The sequence below is a fragment of the Lactuca saligna genome, chromosome 3, assembly GCF_052625555.1.
Source record: "Lactuca saligna cultivar CGN05327 chromosome 3, ASM5262555v1, whole genome shotgun sequence".
Classification (NCBI taxonomy): Eukaryota; Viridiplantae; Streptophyta; class Magnoliopsida; order Asterales; family Asteraceae; genus Lactuca; species Lactuca saligna.
Window position 1 is genome coordinate 163,226,239 of NC_136419.1, and position 19,090 is coordinate 163,245,328.

At 32.6% G+C, this 19,090-nt stretch overlaps 3 long non-coding RNA genes across 8 annotated transcripts; 1 reads left to right on the forward strand and 2 right to left on the reverse strand.

Moving 5' to 3' along the window:
* Positions 1-325: 325 nt before the first annotated feature.
* Positions 326-4,006, reverse strand: LOC145037418 (uncharacterized). 2 transcript variants are annotated; one of them, XR_013678834.1, is made up of 5 exons: positions 3,468-4,006; positions 3,025-3,250; positions 2,767-2,822; positions 1,469-1,524; positions 326-572 (listed from the first exon to the last, which is right to left on the reverse strand). It is a non-coding gene; the product is annotated as an uncharacterized LOC145037418 (long non-coding RNA). The 2 variants fall into 2 exon arrangements; XR_013678833.1 differs by having other exon boundaries at positions 3,025-4,006.
* Positions 4,007-4,117: 111 nt separating this feature from the next.
* LOC145037421 (uncharacterized) lies at positions 4,118-10,169 on the forward strand. 2 transcript variants are annotated; one of them, XR_013678840.1, is made up of 4 exons: positions 4,118-4,282; positions 4,396-4,476; positions 8,923-8,999; positions 9,834-10,169. It is a non-coding gene; the product is annotated as an uncharacterized LOC145037421 (long non-coding RNA). The 2 variants fall into 2 exon arrangements; XR_013678839.1 differs by lacking the exon at positions 8,923-8,999.
* Positions 7,391-9,937, reverse strand: LOC145037419 (uncharacterized). Of its 4 annotated transcripts, none has more exons than XR_013678835.1 (6): positions 9,802-9,937; positions 9,362-9,673; positions 9,103-9,260; positions 8,709-8,916; positions 8,557-8,632; positions 7,391-7,643 (listed from the first exon to the last, which is right to left on the reverse strand). It is a non-coding gene; the product is annotated as an uncharacterized LOC145037419 (long non-coding RNA). The 4 variants fall into 4 exon arrangements; XR_013678838.1 differs by having other exon boundaries at positions 8,709-8,981; XR_013678836.1 differs by having other exon boundaries at positions 9,778-9,912.
* Positions 10,170-19,090: the final 8,921 nt, after the last annotated feature.

Genomic DNA, 19,090 nt, shown 5'->3' on the forward strand with positions numbered 1-19,090 from the left:
CCAAATTGGACTTTGACACCTCGCTAGATATTTCGACCATTACAATATCCCCCTTGGTGAGAAGTGTCGAACTCATGCCATCAGTGTCATGGTTTGGTGAAGTGCCCTACAAACCTCCATATACCAAACAATTGTCTTTATCTTCTGCATTATTTTGTTTGCAACTGCTTAGACGACCAAATGTCATGTACAAATTACTTATTAATCAGCCTCCAAATGTCATGTACAACTTACTTTTTAATCAGTCGAATGAATTTGAAGATTTACGTATTTGCCCTCTAGTCCACTCCACTCCACCACAAACAAACATTCACATATCATAACGTGCTAAATAAAAAAATATATATATAGTTAGAAGTACAACAAAAAAAAAGTTACAAGATAAAACGTGCAGGGTTTCTGCTTTTACATTCTGTTCAAATCATTTCATTCCAGCTAGCACGTGTTCATAAAAAACTATATCTCCCTATCTAATAAAAGACGCCCTCTAGGCCACGTGTCCATTCTACAACCTTTTAACCGAAAAAGTAAAATTACTGATATACCGCTTCTTCGTGTATGCCTCTTATAACCTGCATTTAGAAATTGAATATACGGTTACAAACGAAATTTATGATCCTCATAACAACTTGTCGATTTTCAGCAAATTAAAGGTGAAAATAAATTAAATACAGACTTTTCAAATTAAATAGATGCTTATTTCAATTCTTAGTATTTTGAGTTTTCTAAAGGAACCATTTTTGTCGATTATAACAATGTACTTTAAAAGTACATTGCTGTTTTTTGCAGAAATTAAGAGGAGGACTACATGAAGTGAAACTACATTCTTTTTAATGAAAAAAATCCCATTTTCCAGCAACGCACTTTCATTTGTTTGTCCCTTTTTCCTTGATTTTATCTTTTTATGTTTGGGGTAAATGCAAAAATTAAAAACATACTTCCATTTTGTTATGTTTTGTATAACATTCCTGTGTCTATGTCTTGTAAAATAAAATGCAAAAATTGTCCATTTTATTTAAAAAAATTCCCATTATATGTGTTATTTTCTGTTTGTAATATAAGATTGTTAATAGGTTGACACTTCTACCTTTGCCTTAAAAACCATGTAATTTACATCAAACGACAACATATTTTTTTGAAGTACATTGCCATTTCATGTATATTACCCTCGCACTTGGAGAATTTACATGTCGTTTTTACAGTAACCATTGGTGTCCTAAATTTACATGTGTTGATGTGATTCTATAACGACAAAAATGAATTCATATAAAAATGATATGGTAGGCTGCATTAATAAGAAAAAGTGTCAAATTGTAAGATATTATTAATTATCAATGGGAAAAAATCATAGAAAAATCCTTTTAGGGACAAAATTGTAAGATATTCAAATATTGCCCCTATAACATGATAAAGAACGAAAAACATGAAGATTATGCAATATGTAATTATGTTAAGTTAATGGAGAAACCTGTCAATCTTCTCATGCAGATTTTTCCTTGCTGGATCAAGTAGATCACTGATAACCTGACATGAGAAAGCATAACCAGTTAAGTAGAGCATTGTGAATCAAAGAATGTTGCTTATAAAGTTCATTTATGATATTGAATTAAAAATAAGGCAACTATAGAAAAGGGTATTATGGATTTAAAAAGATCGGAGAAGTATCAAGAGAAAAAGGGTATTTTCGGCTTTTGTATATCATAATTACCATAATACTTGTTACACCTAATTACTCAAGGAGGTTCTTTTCTATGAATGTATATACAAAATTAATTAATCTTTAATGGAAATTGTAACCCATTGACGTATACAGGCTAATATTCTAAAAGCGGGAATCAAATTTTTCAAAAGATGCAATGTCAAAGAACATGAGATAATAGATAAATATCTATCTAATTGTAACTATGGGGATGTAAATCTTATGATTATACCTATCTCTATCAGTCCATCAATAAAAAAATGTTTCCAAGAAACTATGATTGAGAAAATTTAAATTAAGCTTCAATGACTTTCCCAGTATCAAACAAACAAAGACATTCATTCCTCTATGAATATTATCTATGAAAATATTGATTTTTTTTTACAAAAAAAAAAAAAAGGCAAACTTCTTCAAGCAACTTTAACTTGTTAAGACTTTATTGAGTGATTGGTAAGCTCAAGAAAACAAATTCTCTCAAGTTGTCTCACCTGCTCAAGCCACTCTAACTCTAAAAGAAACATAATAATAATGAATCCTTATAATTAAAAAGATCCTCATGTTATGACCATCTAGATAAATAAAATGAAGCTAGTATTTCAAAAGAAAAAGTTAAAAAAATAAAAAAATAAAAAAAATAAAAAAAATAAAAATAAATAAAAAACTATATTTAAGATAGCTCCAACGGTCAAGACAACTCAAAGTACTTAAAGATATCAAGCTCCCAAGCAAATTTTTAAGAATAATAAACGAAAATGTTAGAATTGTGATGAAAGATTTAAAAAGGTTAAAACATCGTATGTTCATTTTCTCAAAAAAAAAAAAAAAAAAAAAAAAAAAACTAAACTCTTACCTGTTCATTGGAGGATCATCACTTTAATTATACGAGACAATTTCTCGCACATAGCACATCTTACTTATCATCATTTCAATTTCCATGAAGGAATACACTTAGGCTCGTAAGGCCCTTAAATCATATTTATACAAATAAGTGAATAACCACAAAGAAAATCACAAGTCTAATATACAAACAATTAATCAATTTTTATATACAATATTATACTACTAACCTTAATAGTATCAGTCAAAAGCTCGCTCCAAAAAGTAACGTTTGCCAAAGGTGTACCTAGGATTCAAAAACAAAAACCAATGTTTTATTCTGTGATTTGTTTGTTTGATCAAATCTCATAAACCAATAGATGATCGATATCAGTTACAGACCAGATAAAAATTTTGAGAATTAAGTACAAACTTTTAACAAACAGTTGGTGGGAAAATGTTTCAACGTCTAATCAAACTTAGCAAACGATTCCATATTGTTCCATTACCTGTATCACCCTATCAACAAACTGCAATCCTAAGCTCGATGATCTTCAAATGAAGTCATTAAAAGGAAGACGATGCTCTTATATGAATCATGTCCTCGAGTGAAGCTGCCTTGGGGGTTTTTATCCACAGGAATTGAGAGACATTGATAACTTCGACGTCATCTCTTCATGATTCCCAAACCTCCACAGGCAGAGACTTCAGCTGTTCTTGCTGACGGTCTGAACGCTATTTAAACAGAGAGAAATCAAAACCAATCAAATAAAAGAAACACAAATAAAACCATCAGACCGGAAGTAGATTATTATATATCTGGTGAGCAACCACCGTTCAAGGTCTGATTGCGATTTCAAGAAAGGGAAAATAAATCCTTAAGTGAAACGTTACCCTTATGGAGAAAATCGAAATGAAAAACGGATGGTTAAATTAATCGGTAAAATCTCACCTGATGACAAGGCGGAAGGATAAACCCCAAGAAGTTGGAAACGAATAAAAAAAAAACAAAGTCGGATCCGGAAATAAACCCAAATAGTGTGTAATTGACGGAGAGATAAAAGTTGGAAGATCAAAAGGGATGCATGTGAGGAACGAATTTCATTGGGAGAGGAAAAAGAGAACGCTGTAAGGAACAGTAGGAGAAGGAGATTAGCGGTAGTGGTGAGCGATCGCTAGTAAGCTGCTATCAGTGCTTCCAAAAAGGCGACCTTTCTTCGCCGCCTGAGTGCTGAGCCACCCGACCCTCCCCCTTGCTTACCTACATGTCGTTTCCGCATCTGTCACACAAGAACACTACAAGAATATGAGTCTACACTGTAGGACAACAAATGTCGTTGCCATAGAGGATCGTATAGGGACGACAAGTGGTCACTATATTGACTAATTTAGTTTGACTTCCAAACCTACAGTGACGATAAATCGTTTATGCAAAACTGAGCGGGAAGAAAAATAAATGGCGGGTATCCGAAAAAGATGTAGGGACGACGTATCGTCCCAAACTTAAATTTATATATATATATATATATATATATATATATATATATATATATATATATATATATATATATATATATATATATATATATATATATAATGCGTATATATAAGGAAAACTGGAACGATCCCGTTTTAATGGGCAGGTATATGAAGGACTTATCGTCCCTATAGGGTTTCGTTGGATTGAAATCCCTTTTCCCAATCAGTCACCGGCAGTCTCGCACCCACAGCACCTGTTTGTGAGCTGAGGCGAAATCGCCGTTTCCTGTAAGCCAATAGGGAAGATTCGATCGTCAATTGGCCACCGTTTCCCTCGTCAACTCCTTTAGCCTTTCACCATGTTGTTTTCCCGATTCATTCTGTTTTCTTCTGAATTGCAGGTGCTCTCATTCCGACGGTCTCCCTCTCATTCTGGCGGTCTCCCTTCTTTCTAAAATCGGTTTTCTACTTCCTCCCAACAGGTATGAACGGTGTATGTTTTAGAATACAAGAACATCTCATTTTCTCTTTATTCATGTATATGTTGTTTGGGTTATTTCCAATAATTATTCGTGTATATGTTTTCTAGGGGAGTTGGACAAAAGGATGTAAATTGCTAGTAATATTATTTCTATTATTCTAACTTCTAAATCTGTTGGCAAGGACGTAGCAGCCCTAGTGCCCTACCCCTTTGTTTGTTCCCAAATCTTTTGTATAATGCTAGTATTAGATTGTTTAATTTAGTTTGTTTGGATCGTGATAGCAGCCCACCTATTTGTCAATAATGAAAAGAGATAGTAACAATAAGTTTCCCTTTTCATATACTTCACAGATTAGCACATATCATGAGAAGGAAGCTCTGTTAATAGCCACATGTTTCTGACTTGATAGACTTGATACTTAGCTTTTATATATTGCTTACCAATCTAAGTCTGGTCCAAATTCAACCTCATGGGTTGTTTTTATGTCAATATTATACCGAACTTAAGTTGTATTAACAAATTCAACCTCAAAAAAACATATCCATCAGGAACATTATCCATCTTTATTAATATGAATATTTCACATTTGGTGGCTATAAACAACAATCGCATACAAGTAAAAGATAATGTGTGTTGGATGACCAAAAATTAACACAAAGATCTTTAACATTTCATACCACATTTGAGTTCAGTTATTCACTAAGACACACCTTTAAACAAATAACTTTGTTTGATAATAAAAGGATAAAAATGCCCCTTCCCAAATTTCCCCTGTTCAAAATTAAAGTTTTATATTAACCAATTATGCTTTGTATGACACAAATATATGTTTTATAAAAAAAATACAATGGCTATTATAAAAAAAGAAAATTTTAATTGTTAAACCAAAAATAAAACAAAGCTTTTGAGGTTAATTGAAAAAAAAAAAAAAAAAATCGGTATACCCCTGCAGGGAAAAAAAATTAGTTTCTTTGTTTCTTTTAGTTTGATTTATTTTTGCTTAGCAACCAATTCAAATTTTACTTTAAGGCCCAAACATTTTAGTATTTCACATTAAATCACTTAATGGGGAAAAATAAGGTTGAAATCCAAAAAAACAAATTTTACAAAATTGATATCTGTGCCATTTTAACAAAATAAAATAGCATATTGACCAAAATTTTCAAATAACTCAAACGTATCTTTGCTTTATATGTGGACTAAAATTTAGGAAATAATAATAGCATTATATATCTGTGTGTTTTCATTCAAAAATATGCATCTGCATTATCTATTGCTTAGGTGGCATTACAATAAATTGACAAGTGGAATATTAGATAAATAAAAAAATCAAGAAAATGCCATATATCCAATTGCATAAGAATTTGACAAATGGTAAAAAGTTCTTTATTTATTTGGGGATATATATATATATATATATATATATATATATATATATATATATATATATATATATATATATATATATATATATATATATATATATATATATATATATATATATATATATATATATGTGAAGAAGTAGAATGCTATAATAGATAAATGCTATAATATGCATACATTCTAATTTCTAATAATGAAACAGTTATGACTATAATAGATAATATATATATATATATATATATATATATATATATATATATATATATATATATATATATATATATATATATATACTAGTGGGATACCCGCACGATGCGGCGGAGGTGATTAGTTTCATTCCGGCGATTAGTGTTCAAACGGAAGTTCTGTTTTGGTGGTCATCAAATTTTTTCCTTTCGATTTGTTTCATTTAGACAATTTGTTCCTTTTGGCTATTAGTTGCCTCTAAACCCGCATTAAATAAGTATTTCCTGTGTATTACTTTTCTTTCGGCATATTGTATTTCATTGATTTGTCTATTCGCAAGCATGTAATTTTCTAAATAACACAACAATTGTATGATATAATCGTTAGATGGTATTTTATTATGTGTAAAACGGATATTTGTTTTAAGTAAAGTAGACTATCTTCTAGTATTTGTTTGGAAAATCGATTTAGATATAGTGGGACTTTAATTTCCCTCTCCCAATCATGTAACATTGAATTATTTAATTAAACGACATTGGGGGAAGGGGTTTGCAACGAATCATCCACCAATAGACAAAGTAATAACGGTATATCTATGTTTATTCAGTTCCTAAATTGTATCAATTTATTTTCTCTTGGTAGTTTTCTTTATTTTCAAATAAGCATTTTACCCCTCGACCAAAATTGAAAAAGGCAATATACCAAAAATTATAAAATTGTAATTAAATCCTATTTTCTAATCACTGGTTTGTCACATTCAGTTTCTTTTTTCAAGTATGTCTTAGTTTTCTTATTTTACTTATATTAATAAAAAATAAAAAATAAAAGATTAAATCTAATCCTTGGTGATAATTTTTGTTTTTATACGAGATATAATATGCAGATGATGGAAATAAAACTACCAAGAAAAATAAAAAGCCAAAGAAATATAGAAATATGATATGATAAAATAAAAAAAATAAAAAAAAAATAAAAAAAAAAAATCAGTTATGTGTTACTTTAATACTAACCTTAGTTCCTTGGAAATTAACTTTTTTATGAGTTAACTAAGTAAAAGAGAGAAGGTCGCAGGTCAAGAAAAAATAATGGAATAAAAACTCTACCATACCATTTTTAGTCGGTAAATAATTTATATTTCCTGTTTTAAGAGGGGTTCTTATTTCTTAAGATGGTTCTTAAAAACATTAAAAAGCTTCAAAATGATTGAAGATGAAACTTAAACCATTCTTCTAATTCACTGTATGGATATAGCTATTCATTATACAAATATAGCCATTAATAAAACGTAAATTCCACCAACTCACATAGCAGATTTGTCATTCCTCCACTTATGCACTATAGCTAATTGAAATAGATAATCCATAAATGTGAATTTAACTCAGAAACTATTTTATACATTAATATAACATTAATCGTTCACTCCTAAACCATACTAACACTAAGCACTTTAAACAAATGAAACACTCCTAAACCATACTAACACTAAGCACTTTATCCATATAACCTAACCTAATGGTGTCTACGCCATACTCCTTCATCCAATTGATCATCTCTTGGGACTTCTCAAGCTTATTGTACCTAGTCTTCACAGAAACCTGGAAAATCATACAAAAGGTATTAGTTGAACGTATTATTCTTTATTATTCAACAACAGACCATATACAGAAATAATCTGAATGATGATCAAATAGATGCAAATCGTCTCAACCCTAAAAATTCAACTCAATCCTAGTAGTATCATATGCCTTCATGACTCATGACAGAGAAAAATTTCAAGCAATCCACCCATGTTGACTTGAGTGATTTGGCTAAAACAAAAAATATCTAATGATAAAAGTAGCAGAACCTATACACATGGTAGGTTTCCATTTATAGTACCCCAACCCCTTTTATAGACACTCATATAGTCATATAAATGCATACATTTACATACACACATACATAGTCGAATATACACAAACCTACTCTGGCCCATATCTGGTAAACAACTACAAAAAAAATATATATAATAAATAAATAAAAAATAAAAAATAAAAGCTTCTACATACAAAGTTGGATCAAGGGAAAAACAACACTTATCAAATCAACAATAGGCCAATTTCCTCAACATAAAACATGTTTTTAGTAAAACGGGCACATAAATCACAATATCCTACAAAACATTAAGTTTCCTCAATCACATCACAATAAATACATTACCACGATGTTAGACAAACAAATGGCAGAGCTTTGACCCTTTGCAGATCTAATTTTGAATAGATAATGTAGTTGATCAATCAAGATGTCATGGAGAAGTGATCTACTGAGTTCTAGGCTTTAGGGGTTTTGTCGTAGTAATATTTTCATAGCCAAAAAAAAAAATTATAAAGTGTAAGTTAGTGCGATCTAATAACCTTGAATTATTTTTTTTTTTGTATTAAACTAATTATAATTAATGTTGTAAACCAGAGAAGATATGAACTCACATAGTTCTTGCTTTTTCTTGTATAAGAGTGGATAAGTTCTTACCTAGTCTGATAACTCCTTGGTTTTGATTTGGTTATTCCTTCAACCACCAACACATTAAAACATTCCCAATAGCTTCCTGTAATAGAAACAAATGAAAACTTTCGATCTGGGTTTTTTTTACTCTTTATTAGAGTGTCAAGTTTAAAGAATACCTAATTACCCTTGATCTTGGACAAGGGTGACAACAACTTTCTATCTCCAATCAACTAAACCTCATTATTCTTTATTTATCCAAGCTTTTCAAGCTTTCCCCAATTTTTATAAGTATTAGGGGGTAAATATCATATAGTGTTATAAAATGGCACCTTTTGTTTTGAAGTGCAACCTTTCATGGATTTATCTGACTTCCATTATTGGCTACTGCAGAACCACGAAACCAAATAAGAACATCAAGATTTCATGACAAAGGCTTCCCAGTAACTCATCTACAGTAGCATAATTAGGTCATCCTTAACTTATCTTCAACTCCATCATCATTAATTTGAAATACAAACAAAAACATCAAGATTTCTTTACAGAAAATAAACAAAATAATATTGGTTTTACCTGGATGCAAACTATTATTAAAATCATTGTATCTTTCAAGTTAGAAGACACAGTTTCCTGAAGCCCTAAGATGCGATATTTCCAAAAGTTACAAGACTCCAAATCAGATGTCAGATCTAGAGATTTCTGTGTGCAAGTTTATCGAGAGGTTTCCTTCACTAAAGATCGAACATGCGATATCAAAAACCAAAAACAATCAAACATGAACATCGGATATCTTGTTTCAACAGTTATAAAGTAAAGAAGAGAAAACAATTACCACCAAATTCGTATCCACAAAAACTTCCTGGTGTTCCGAAATCCCTAATAAAAAAACAATGTTTATGTTCATCAATCCATAATCATTCGACAACTTAAAAATAAAAGAAAACCCAGGAGAGAGAGAGAGAGAGAGAGAGAGAGAGAGAGAGAGAGAGATCTTAAGGTTTATGGAGACGGCGATTGATACGTAATGTGTGATTCTGCGTTTTTGGTATTGCGACGGTCACGACAATCGCAATGGCTTGGAGGTTTATGCTTGAAGATTGATTGGATCTACCCGTTCCTTACTCAAGACTCATGAATCTTCGGACTGAAAACAAATATCTGTCATAGTCAACATAAATTTGACTTATAGAAATCAAAATAGATTATGAGGGTATGTGAGAGTCGATATCATAAGTTGAAATCTCATACACCTGAGATTGCGTAAAATATTACATGATCTCATTATCGCTTAAATGAATGTGCAGGTAAGGGAAGCAGGAGGCGGCACAATGGTTATGACCAATTATCTAGGGCTTAGAAGGAGTGAGAAGGAGGTATACGATCATGGGGTGAGAGAAAGTGATAGACAGGAAAAGAGACGCCATCTGATTTCAAAAAATTTGAATTGCCCTCCTAGAATTCAACCCTAGATTAAAGTTAAAATGCCGCCCAAACGTTTCTTAGTATTGAACCTTGATATTGAATGCTCTGTTTTTGATTGGTTATAAACAAATCACACGGATCACCATAGATAGAATCCTCACCGCCCAATGTATATTCCCTTGAGTTTAAGACAATTATCTTAATTTGCGCCCAATGTATATTTCCTTGAGTTTTAAGATAATTATCTTAATTTGTAGAGGGCCCACAAATATAAACTAAGATGGTATATATATATATATATATATATATATATATATATATATATATATATATATATATATATATATATATATATAATAATTGTTAAAACCATCGACCAGTATGTAAAGCCACACCTTTTTCTAAATGATGTGATTACTTCTTACCTTTAGTTACATTCTTTTATGTAAAATGGTGACGGATAATATTATTTAACCACATAAAGAAAATCATAAAGTAAAAAATGTGACCATCATTGGCGTTTGTGATACATAAAAATCTCACATTTTACCTAATTGGTGTTACTATTTGTTACCCTTTGGTCATATTTAATTTTGTGATCATGATTCTAATTAACATTTGATAACATTTATAAATTGATGATAATAATATTAAAATGTTGCACACACACAGAGTTATATATATATATATATATATATATATATATATATATATATATATTACAAGAATAAAAGAAAATAACATTAATCATATAGTCATCTTAAATAATATACAAAAATATTGTAATAAAAATGTACCTTGCATGTATATAAAGAGAAAATGAAATGTAAGTCGACAAATGAAAACCACATTAATTGTTCCTCATATTTATGAAGCTCGTTTTCTTTAGCGTCGCATACCGTATGTAAGATATTTTATGCTTTTTATGGTTGACAATTTTACCCTTCGTACTTGAAGTTGTAGTCGGTACCTATAGAAACACAATTTTTATGTATCGTCTAACATTAAAAAATATTATTAAAAAAATATACTTCAAAATATATAACAAAATAAATAAACTAGTCCATGTACTATGAGAAGGTTTTTTGTCCAAGCAACGAAACCTCTTTGTGCTTCTCCAACTAATTTATACCCGGTAGTTGGATTTGGTAAATATGCATTCTCATTTAACATTTCTTCAATTGATACCTTAAAACAACCATATTGTAGTGGAATCCCATGAACATATTGCTTTCATGTTGAGAAGTAAGCTTTACCACGAGCAATAAGGGTTCTTGCTATTGCTTCTGCTATGTGTAGATCACAATTAATCTCTTACAAAGAATTATAGCACAGTAAGAACAAATATATATATATATATATATATATATATATATATATATTCATAGGATGATTTAATAGATACTTGTATGTCTTTCGGTGCCCCAGTTAATGGTATTTTTGGTTGCATACTTATTTTCTTGAGTATTTCAAATTCCTGAAAACCATAAATGTACTCATATATGTGTAATCTTAAATAAGTGGAAATAATATATTAAAAGTTTTGAACTTGTCAATGTTTACTTATTTTTACTTACTGGATATACTTATTCAGTTGTCTTGTTTGTATTTTGTTTTTCTACGTTGGACTGCATTTAGATGCAACAATCTTGTCCACATAAATTACCTACAAACATACAAAATAAAAGTATAAGTAGGCTATGTGTAAATAAAAAAAAATCTTTTATAATAAAAGAATGTTAACTTTGTACTTACTGGTGTTATGGAATCAATTGTATGCGATTTTTTTATTAGAATGGTCTTCAATTCAACATTGCCGCCCACAGATGACCTTACATGAATAAATAAAAATAAGAATAAGTATAGTTTATGTGAATAAACTAAAATCAATATTATGCATTATAACACTGTTAAGTAATTATCACAAATTACACTAGGCTGTAAATCAACACTCTTGTACACTAATAAAAGTACATGCATCAAAAAAGAGAAAAACTATAACTATAGCTCTTGTAAACTAAAAAATAAACAAACTTCTTTTGTCTGAAGATTGAGAATCATATTGAATTTTGTATTGTATTGAAGGGATTTAAAAGGAGACTTCACTAACTTCTTATACAAACATCTCTTATGGAATTGAAAGATCTAGTACCTCAATCCCTTTAGTTTTGAGTGCGGAAAAAGCTTGTTTTAATATTTTGGTTTGTTTCATCACTACCCTTATTTTATCATCTTTTTCCACACTCTTTTTTCTTGCTCTCTAATTCACTGTTTAGCTGAATCATCTCGTTGTTGGACGATCTTTGGCTTCTCGGCAGATTGAAATCCTTGTTTCATGTAACTCCGAAGACAACCCCTTTACAGACCTACCTTTTTGTTTGCCAAAAACTAGTATCATGACATATTTGGCCTTATCAAGCTGCATGTCCCCTTCTCGAGGTTCTTTTTCTTTTTCAAGCTAAATAGAAAATTTGTTGACAAAATGGTCAAATAACATATACTTATAAAAATGGTATAAAAATTTCATAAAACATACAATCTCATAATGTGTCATTATTTATTTTGATATGCTTTACACCACATTAATGACTGGGGGGCGGGGGGGGGGGGGGGGGGGGGGGATTATCATCTTTGCCAATTACTTTATCTTCAATCTTGTAGTCATTTAAAAAAAAAAGAAACAATTATTATAGTGAAATACAAGTACTCACAATTTAATAATACAATGAACATACCAATTTTTCATGTAGATAACAATATCTCCCTCGTCCCATCCTGTGATGATAAAGAAAATTAGCACACACTTCCATGTTTCTTTTTGACACATCCTAATATAGTAATATATGTTAAATAAATCATTACTTTTTTTTCCTAAAAAAGTAGTATAAAATTTAAAATTAAACGATAATTCTACAATTTATACATGGAAGTACTTGGATTTTTTATGTTCTACATAAGCATCCCATTGCTTTTTATACAGGATGAAAAAACGTAATCATTTAGGATTTTTTTTTGTTGGTACGTATTATGTAAGTATGTCTTTATGTGATAAGAACATTTATGTCTAAAGTTTCTTAGAAGGTTACAAATCCGACTCCTTACATTTTATCTTCAAATCACATCAATTTTAAAGTAATGATGCAATGATTAGAAGTTTTTGTTAGCCATCAAACTAAATTGCAATGGACAATAAGAAAAACAAATAACTGAAAACTACTACTTTATACCGTTATATCATCACATAATTTTCATTTACTTCTTTAGTTACCTTCTTCCAACCAGTAACACTAAAAGCAACCTTCTCATGTACTATATCACCTAAAAAGAATGGAAATTCTGACCTATACTTCCATTTCATCCTTCCACATCTATCAAACCTTACACGTTTTCTTTTACAACCATGATATATAAACGTAGACCTCCTCTTCGCTAGTTTTATTAACTTGTAACATCTTACTTGAGGATGTTTCTTAATTTAGGATTAGAGGGTCGTAATGAAACCATGTAAAGGACTTGGGCTTTTATGGAATGGAGTTTAGACTCTATAGGAAGTGTATGATGTTGGATTAGTGATAGAACATTGGATTGTTCAATGGAAGTTGAGGCGAAAAATGGGAAAGGTTATGTTTCAAAATCCTTTCATAAATTATGGATTTTAGTTCGAGATGTATTTATTCATAAGTGTCGAAATATGATTATAGAGTTCAACGATACATTTCTGTGGATATAAAGATCATCGACAACGAAGTTGAAATGAAGAAGGTATGACTGCTTGAAGTTAAGCTGATTATATGATCACTTATATTAAATGGCGTATCATCATCTTCTCAGTTCCGAGAGACCTTGAAAGAGCTACCATTGCTGATCGGTTCCTGATGTCATATTTGCAGTTATACTTATTAGACTTATCCAAGTGGAAGACTGTTGGATAAGGTGTCTAAGTCCATAACTATATTTGATATGAACTTGACCCGACCCGGCATGGTCCATTTGCGTTGCATGGCATCATGCATTTGAATAGACTAAATAAGAGAAATAACACTTTTGGTTTATTAATATATTATAAGTTCTAATATATTAATAGTATTATTTAATTAGTATTGTTCAAGAGTTAATTTGGAATTAATTAAGTGATCAAAAGATGACTAATTAAATATATGGGTTGATTATGTAAATCATCCATAACTTTTATAGTGGGCTAAAAGGCTCCATGGATTATCAAGTTGGGTTAAACCCATAAGATGCTTCATGGATGCTCCATGGTAGTTACTATTGGGTATTTGATGTTGCGTTTGGGCTCGTCTCTTAGCCCATTTTGTATACGGTATGGGCCTGTCCATCCGTAACTTGTTTTGTTAGGGTTTGTGTATTAATAGATGCTTGCATGCATCTTTTTCATAACTGATAGATCGTTTTTACGTGTAATTAAGAAGATCTCTTTTGTAACCCTAAAATCCTCTACAGCGGAAGTTCTTTATCGAGCTCTGCTGAGGATTGAACGTTCTAATCATTCGACTCATTCAGATCCATTCTTGAGTATTGTTTCATTGTTTTACTTTCATTATCTACGTGTTGCAAAGATCTAATCGATCAAAGAGTTTTTATATCTCATTAATTGGTATCAGAGCAGGAGGCTGTGTAATTCATACACATCTCTTCTGTGAAAGAAGTTATTAGGGTTTATTCCGCATTAACTGATATTTATTGAGACGTCACTCCATAATTGACGTATCTCATTACTTATTCATTTTTCCCTAATATTATATATTACAAGTCTGATCTTTCAAACAGGTTAAACGATCAAGCATGGACGATTCTCAATCAAATCCTATCAACATCTCAAACAGTATTGGGTCAACAACAAAGATTCCTATCCTTTACACCCAGGATTACGAAGTCTGGGCACATCACTTTGAAGATTATATCATTGGATCTGAAGACAATGGATATCTTATTTGGGAAGCAATCGTGTCTGGACCATTCGCTCATTCAGCAACGTCAAGAATCATTAAAACTCAGAAAGAGTATAATGATTTGTTGGAAGACGTAAAAGATATTGCCCAAGACGAAAAGGATAAATTTCAGTGTAATATTAAAGCTTTGAGACTAATCAGATTCGCTCTTCAATCTGACACTTTCAGGCTAGTGAGTTTGTGCAGCACTGCTAAAGAAATATGGGATAGGCTGCGAGAGCTATATTCCACAGAAGAAGATCTCGAGCGTTCAATTCAAACCTTACTTTTGTCTGAATTTGGTGAATTTAAGCAGAATCCTGAAGAAACTGTTACTCAGATGTTCGATCGCTTCAATCATCTTCTTAGTAAGATGATTAAACACGATATTGAAAGGAAGTCGATTGAACAAAAGGTTATGTTTTTAAACGGTCTTAGATCTGAGTGGAGAGCAGTTGTGTCCACTGTTAAAGCACATGAGCAATTCAAATCTTACTCATTGGCAAAGCTAGTAGGGATTTTGAAATCCCAAGAAAAGATTGTCTTGCAGGAGAAAAATGTGGTTTCGAGCTTGGGGTCATTGGCCATTCTGTCCAAAAGCAAAGGCATGGTGGAAGATGAAGACCTTAACTTAGAAGACTATGACCTTACCTCTGAAGACTATGCAATGATGGTGTCAAACCCGAAAAGGTTCATCAAGAAAAGGTTCCTTACCAATAAGAACCGAAATTGGCAGGGAAGTTATAGTTCTGAAAAGATCAAGGAAGAACCGAAGGCAGAAGAACCAAAGAATGAACCGAAAGTTAAAGGTGATTCGGGAGTGAACTGCTACTATTGTGGAGGAAAGAACCACTATGCTAAAGACTACGTCCTAAAGAAAATGGCAGAAAAGGATGAGGAGAAAGATGAAGAAGCTGTGTTAATGAAAAAGCTGGAAGAGATAAAGAGAAAGAAAACTATCACTAACCCTTCAATGAATGCTTTAATTGTACAGGGTTCGACAGCGGATGATGAGTTCGGTGGCGTGGAGGTCTGGTCAACCGACTCTAAGGATGATGAAGTCAGGAAGCCATCTCATGGAAAGGCTTATGTTGCGAAAGATGAAGGAAGCGGTGGAAAGTGCTTGATGGTGTCAGATGTATCCCAAATGAGGGGATACAACACAGACAGTGGGAATAGAGACACGAAGGAGTGAGAGGACTTATGTTTCACAGCAAAACCTCTCAGTGTGCAGTTTAATGAGCTTGATGAATTAATCAAGAAGGTACAATCTATTTTTCTTTTGTTCAAAGTCCCACAAAACTCATATGAAAAAGAATTAAAAAATGTAAATTCAAGAATCTCTCATCTAGATAGCAGTTTAACTCAAACACAGGTCACCAATTCTAACCTAACTGACCAAATAAGTAGGGTGTCTTCAAAGAGTGAAGAACGGAGGATGTGGATAGAGCTGAAGGAGTCTGAGCTGATCAAATCCAAAGACGAAAACATTTATTTGCAAAGAGACAATTTAAAACTTTTGAAACAAAGAAATGTGTTTTGTTTGATTGCTAAGCATCTTTATTCTAACATTACTCAACTTCATCTTAACTGCGAAATAGGACAAAAATTCATCGCATGATTTTGCCCTTCCTTGAGTTTCAGGAAGATGAAATCGACGCTGAAGCATACAATTGCGAAAGTGTAGTTTCGTCTGAGGATGTAAATCCGACTTATATGTATGGTCTAGACAGAATCAAATCTTTCATAAAGTCCAAGGACCATAAGGACATGCTGAAAAATCTTTTGGATGAAAATGATAAACTGAATCTAAGGACCGAAACCATACAAAAGTTTGACTCATTAAATGCCAATTTGAGCTCAGAAAATAAAATTAATGTTGAAAATGCATCTGAGCTTAATGAGGATGATGATATGAGTGAAATTTCTGTAGATGATGAAGTTGATTGTTCTGAGTTTGTCAAGAGCGAACCCGAAATGCACAAAAATCTTATTTCAGAAAATTTTGTGGAGTTTGCTCGTCTGTCCCAACAAAAGTCCCCGATCCTTGAAGAAAAGGTTGTTGTATACCAAAAGGTAAGGACAACTCCAAATCAGGTGTATAAGGTCACAGGTGTAACCGAACATCAGACAGCCGAACTCACAACCATTGTAAACGAATATAATGCTGATGGTTGTGATGAGTTCTTCTGGTCCGCCCCTATCTACAATGCTGATGAAACAGTTGGTTTATCAGAGCGAACATCCTAGAAAACGAAAGGAAGATATATTCCAGAACCGCTGAACAATCCTGATAACTTTGACGTGCCAAGTACTAGTGGCACTAAAGAAATCCCATTAGATGAAGTCACCCCCACAACCGAAACCTCATCTATAACAAACGAACCTGTTGTTCAAAATCCAAAACAAAAGGCGAATATTCACAGGCATCCCAAACAGGTGAAAAACCAAAAGCAACAGAGGAATCTGAGATACAAGAAGAATCTCTCAGAGCGAAAACAGTTCTGGCAATCTCAAAACGATCGTTTTTCTGATCATAACAGGAAGTCGGAGAAAAGGGAAGTCAGACCGCAAGAAGGTATTAACAACCGAAAGCATAGGTTCGGTTCAGAGCACACAAGCTACCAAAAGCATAGGTTCGGCTCAGAGCACACAAGCAACCGAAAGCATAGATTCGGTTCCGAGAGCACAAGTTACCAAGGTTCAAGGTTCGGTCTCTCTGATGACCACCAACAAAAGGGTCACCTAGAATATCAAGTCAAACAAACTTCTCAATCTAAATTCTCCCATTCTAATTCTTCTCAACCCCATTCTGAATCCAATTCTTTTCAAACTCAAAATCCAAAATCTTCAACAGATTTGAAAGGAAAATCAAAGGTTTCCTTGGTCAAGAGTGATCAAAAGAATTCCAAAGTCCAAACACCTGAACCTGAATTCAAACCAACTACAACAAATCCCAATAAAATTAAAGTTTACACCATTCAGAAGAAAAATGAAACAACGTTAATAAAAAGAACATATTTCGTTGATATTTCTCTCACTATTCCTGTTCCTGTGAAAGGCTCACGTGGACCCAAGAAACTTTGGGTTTTTAAATCTGCTTAATTTTTGCAGGTTATTAGTGACGAGCAGTTCGACGAAGAATGGTATATTGACAGTGGCTGCTCGCGTCACATGACAGGAAGGAAAGAAGAGCTGAGGGAATTTTGATCTCTTTCAAATGGTGGAAATGTCCACTTTGGGAACAACTCGTATAGCACGATTAAAGGTTATGGTATGATAACGAATGGAGACTTCACAATAAGAAAGGTTGCATACGTTAAAGGACTGCAACACAATCTCATCAATGTGTCTCAGCTTGTTGGAGGTACCGGTCTTAAAGTTTCATTTGATGATGAGGGTTCGGAAATCATACAAAAGAAGACAAAAAGGGTAATTCTCAAATCGGAGCGCAAAGGCGAAATGTTTCCTCTCAATCTCAAACCTATCAAAGGAAACCCAACTATTTGTCTGTTATCCAAAGCACATTCTGATGAAAGCTGGCTGTTGCACCGAAGGCTCTCCCATCTCAATTTCAAGGATATTAATAAACTCGTCACAGGAGGTCATGTTAGGGGTCTTCCATTACTCAAGTTTGATTGAGAACATTTGTGTGCTGCGTGTGAAATGGGGAAGCAAAGTCGTCAAAGTCACCCATCCATCATAAACATAAAGGTTGTTGAACCACTTGAGTTAATTCACATTGACTTGTGTGGTCCATCTTCTATTGAAAGCATAGGCGGTAGCAAGTATATTCTTGTTATTGTCGATGACTTTTCACGTTTTACATGGGTGTTCTTTCTGAAGCACAAATCTGAGGCAACTCTCAAGCTGAAGCTGTTTATCAAGCAAGTTGAAGTGCAGCTGAGGAAAGTTGTACGGAACATCAGAAGCGACAATGGGCTGGAGTTCAAAAATAACGAATTTGAAGACTTTCTAGCGGAAAAAGGAACCAGTCACAACTTCTCAGCTCCTTACACCCCTCAACAAAACGGAATTGTCGAAAGACGAAACCGATATTTGTGTGAGGCAGCCAGAACCATGTTAAGTTTCTCTTCGTTACCATTATATTTTTGGGCTGATGCTATTTCTGCAGCTTGTTTTACACATAACAGGTCCTATCTCAATAAGCATTGCACTCTCACCCC